Source organism: Parus major, unplaced genomic scaffold, assembly GCF_001522545.3.
Source record: "Parus major isolate Abel unplaced genomic scaffold, Parus_major1.1 Scaffold361, whole genome shotgun sequence".
NCBI classification, from domain to species: Eukaryota; Metazoa; Chordata; class Aves; order Passeriformes; family Paridae; genus Parus; species Parus major.
Window position 1 is genome coordinate 23,750 of NW_015379292.1, and position 4,694 is coordinate 28,443.

Below are 4,694 nucleotides of genomic sequence, written 5' to 3' on the forward strand. Positions count from 1 at the left end.
TGGGAATTGCAGAATCCCAGGCAGGAATTCCTTGCCAAGATCCCAGCCCAATCTCCCCTTTCCCAGTGGAAGCCATTCCCTGGCTCCTGTCCCTGCAGCCCTTGGCCCCAGTCCCTCTCCAGCTCTCCTGGAGCCCCTGCAGGGACTCTCAGCATTCCCTGCATTTTGCCCTTCTCCAGGGGAACATTCCCAGCTCTCCCAGCCTGGCTCCAGAGCAGAGGGGCTCCAGAATCCTGCAATGTTTTGGGTTGGAAGTGACTTAAATCCCATCCCATTCCCACCCCATCCATGGGCAGGGACACATTTCCCTATTCCAGATTTTTCCAAATCCCAATGTCCAACCTGGCCTTGGGCACTGCCAGGGATCCAGGGGCAGCCCCAGCTGCTCTGGGCACCTGTGCCAGGCCCTGCCCACCCTCACAGCCAGGAATTCCTTCCCAAAATCCCATCCAGCCCTGCCCTCTGGCACTGGGAGCCATTCCCTGGCTCCTGTCCCTGCAGCCCTTGTGATGGGGCTCATGGGGTGCTGGACCTGCCCATAATGGCTAAATAGATCAAGACACAACTTGAGTCCATCTCTGCTGGATTCCTGTTTTCCTCCTTCAATTCCCTTTCTGCTTCTCAGCCCCATTCCTGTTGGGACGCTCTGGGGTTTGTTCAGGGGCTGAAAATTCCAGGCAGAAGAATCATGGAATGTTTAGGCTGGAAAAGCCCTCTAAGATCACCAAGTCCAACCATCCCCAGCAGTGCCAGGGCCACCACTAACCCATGTCCCCAAGTGCCACATCCATAGGGCTTTTAAAGCCCTCCAGGGATGGGAACTCCAGCCCTGCCCTGGGCAGCTGTGCCAGGCCCAGACAAACCCTTCCAGGAAGAAATTTTCCCAATATCCATCCTGAGCCTCCCCTGGCACAGCCTGGGGCTGTTTGAGGATCTGTGACTTCCCACTGGGATTGCAGGGTTCATTCCCTGGGGTGAACATCCCTGCTTGTGCCACTGCCAGCTTTGCTCTGCCCCAAAAAATGTCCTTTCCTGCTGTCCCTGAGGGAGGATGCTGGAAGTGCTGGCTGAAAGCAGGAGTGCAGCACGGTGCATTCCTCTAGAGGGAAACCTACACTTGCAGCAGCCTGATGGAAACAGCTCTGTGCAGCACTGAAACGCTGACTCACCCTCCTCCTCCTCCTCCTCCTCCTCCTCCCTCTCCTCCTTCCCCTCCCATTCCCAGCACAAGGCTCTGCCAGCCAAAATAAATCGCTGGTACCTTCCTGCCCTCATTTATTTGTTTGGCAGCACTTCACAGACGCCTTTGAGCCTCGCAGCAATAAAAAAAAAACAAAATAAAAAGGAAATAAAATATTGCTGAGCAACCCCCTGATGGAAAAAGTCGACTGGAAACAGCTTGTTCAATGCAGGGAGATTTCTCCCTGTGGGCCCAGGCTGGATCTCAGGCTGCAGGAGGGTGGGGGACTCTGCAGCACCAGGAGGAAACAAACGGAGTTTGGGAAGGGCAGGGATGAATCCAGCCCCGATGTGCTGAAGCTCAAGTGGAAAATCCCTGCTAGGAGGGATGGAGGAGGGCTGGATCCGTGAGCTGCCACTCCCAGGCTGCTTTTGGCCCCGTTTTCCCAGAGCTGGGGCTCACTTGGGTGGAAAAGCAGCAGGATGGAGGTGCTGGAGCATCCTGCAGCTGCTGCACACCTGGCAGGGATCAGGAATTTCCTCCCACCGCCGTCAGCAGGGCTGGAACAGCAGGAATTGTGCAGGAAGGGGGTGGGAAGAGATGGGAACAGCAGCCCAGGACATTTTTGTTCAGGGTGGGAGCAGCAGAGGGAAGGATGTATTTTAAATGTATTTTAAATAGGAATTCCAGAGGTGGAAGGACTGGATTGCTCTGTAATAAATCACCTGTAATGATCTATAAATTATCTGTAATAATTATCTGTGCAACAACCACTTTGCTCTTCCCTTGGGCCTCACTTGTCCATCATCCCCATTCAAATGGACAATTCTTCCTTTACAGATATTTGCCCTCAAAACTCTGGGAATTTAAAAAAAAATAGGAGAAATCTGGGCAGTGGGAACCCAGGGGGATGCAAACTCCAACCCCCAATTCCCACTTTTAGGAGTGGAGGTGGGGCTGTGCTTTTCCTGGAGGGTTCCAAAGGAACCCATCAGGATCCAGCTGTGCTCCAGCTGCCCATCCTGCCTCGTGCCCATCCCTGCAAGCACAGGCTCAGCAGCACCAAGAGCCATTTCCAGCCCTGCAGGCTCCTCACTCCATCCCTGGGGTGTTCCAAGGCAGGATGGACACAATCCCTGTCCAGAGCTGTGATCCTGGGGGCTCCCATGGATTCACCCACAACGCCCTGGTGTCACATCATGGCCTTCATCTCCCCTTTCCTCCAGCTCTGCAGCTTCCCAGGCTCTGCTCCAGGAGTTCTGTTGGCTTTGGAGGGGCTGCCACAACATCCAGGCTCCATCCCACCCTGCCAGCCTGGCCAAGGACTCTTCTCCAGCCATTCCAAACCTTCCTCCCACTGCCAGCACTTCGGGAAGGCCCATGTCAGGAGGACAGGAGGAACAGGGAGGAGCTGAGTCAAGATTTGGCCTCACTGCTGGATCCAAGGGTTTGGACTCTGGGAAGGGGCTTGAGCCTGCAAATGGAACTGATGTCCCTGTTTTTATAGGACAGAGCACAATTTCCTTTTTCTTCTGTTGCCAGGCCTGAGATGCAGCCCCATTTTATCATCAGGATTCTCCACAGGAAGCAGGAGCTGCAGAGCTCTGATAACATTGGAGGAAACCCTGGAAACATTTAAAGGATTGTTTTAGCCCCAGGCTTTGCCTCAAATAAACCTGCTGAGCCTCTTCCTTACACACAACCCTTAACCACTGACCTTCAAAACAACAACCCCCAACCAGGCTTTTATTCAGCCTTTTATTCAGCCTCCAAAGAGCAAACACCATCTTCCTACTGCTCCAGAATCAAAGCCTGGAGCTCCCAGGGATTAGCAAAGCCCGGGATGAGGAGCAGAGCCTTTGGGACCTGCTTCCCTGAGAAGAATCAGGGGTGTCAATAAGGGCTGAAGGCAGCAGTGCCCTGCAGTGAGAGCCAGCTCCCACCCTGATGGCTCAGCCAAGCCCACCCAGCCCACAACAAAACCCTTTTTATAAAGCTCCAGCTAAACCCAGCCCAAAGGCAGCAGCAGCTCCTTATTTTGGGAAGGGTGTGTTTGGCAGAGCCAGGGGGTAAAGATGAGCTGTGCCAGGCTGGGCCTTGCTGCAGGCAAACTCAGACCTTCCTTCTAATTACAGACCTTTTAGCTAATTACAGGCTGAGCTTGCTGGGCTGGCAAAGGGACTGATTTTGATGCTTTCTCACCACGTTCAGCTCTGGGTTAAACTTGGCCTATCCAAGGTGGGCAAACAGGTGAGAAGGTGCTGCTCACAAAGCTGAAGTTTCCAGAGTCAGGAGAGCAGGAGGGAAAAATTCCTTTCTGCAAATAAATCAAGACTCAAACCTGCTCAGTTTGGAGGCTGCCTCTATCCTGAGCAAGGGTTAATCCAGCTCTGGAAGTGACACTGCCACTGAACAGCCAAAGAGAACCCCCAGAGATCAGAGGATCTGGAATGGGTTGGGTTGAAGTGACCTCAAATCCCCCCCAGTGCCACCCCAGCCATGGCAGGGACAGCTCCCCCTGTCCCAGGAGCTCCAGCCCCAGTGTCCAGCCTGGCCTTGGGCACTGCCAGGGATCCAGGGACAGCCCCAGCTGCTCTGGGCACCTGGGACAGGGCCTTGCACCCTCCCAGCCAGGAATTCCTTCCCAACATCCCATCTGACCCTGCACTCTGAAGCCACCAAGACCTAAAAGCTCCTCCACAGCTTTGACTGAATCACCAGCTTGGTCCACGAGGTCACTCAGTGTAAGGAAGCAAAATAACACCAGAGAAGTCAGTTCTGCATCATTAAAATGAGTAATGATGTCCTAATGAACGGCCTGAAGGAAAACTGAAGCACTTGGAAAACCAGGGCAGAGACAAACCCTGTCCCTGTGATTCCTGCAATGCTCCCCAGAGGCTCTCAGCTATCCCAGTGCCAAATCCCTGGCCACCAGGAGAGAGAAATCCCTTCCCAGCCAGGCAGCTCCAGCATTTCCCCATCCTCCAGGAGCCACTTCTCCCAGTTCCTACTCCCAATCCCCCCTGCTCTGGTTTCAGCTCATTATTTCCCATTCTTAATTGCAAACTACACTTAAAGCCCACTCAGATGTTCCTAAACACCCCAAAAGGGGGTTCTGGGAATTCCTCCCCTCCAGCTCGTGCTGCTTGGAACCCATTCCTGTTTTTGGGAGAGAAAATCCCAGGCAGAGGAGCTGCAGCTCCTCCAGGTCTCTCCTCCCCAGACACACAAAGCAAAGCTCAGCTCTGGCTGAGCCTGAGATTAAACTGGGAGCACTGAAGTGGATTTAAAAACACCCAGGGAGTGGAAACCCTCTGGGAAAGGAGCAGTGCTGGGGGTGAGTGCAGGAAGGCAGGGAGCTGTCAGAAACCAGCAGTGTTTAGGGGCACTCCTGGTGATTATCCACTGGCTTGGATGGACAAGGAACCCAATTCCAGCTGGGTCAGACATCCCTGCCTCAAAAACAGCATCTGCCAGAGGAGCTGGGCAGGCATGGCCCTGCCTGCCTCCTTCC

General features: G+C 54.0%; 1 protein-coding gene across 3 annotated transcripts in view; it reads right to left on the reverse strand.

The window, feature by feature from the left end:
- The window catches only part of RAB11FIP5 (RAB11 family interacting protein 5), a 30,373-nt gene that overhangs the window by 19,367 nt on the left and 6,312 nt on the right, over nucleotides 1-4,694 (reverse strand). The gene's annotated exons all lie outside the window — the stretch shown is intronic.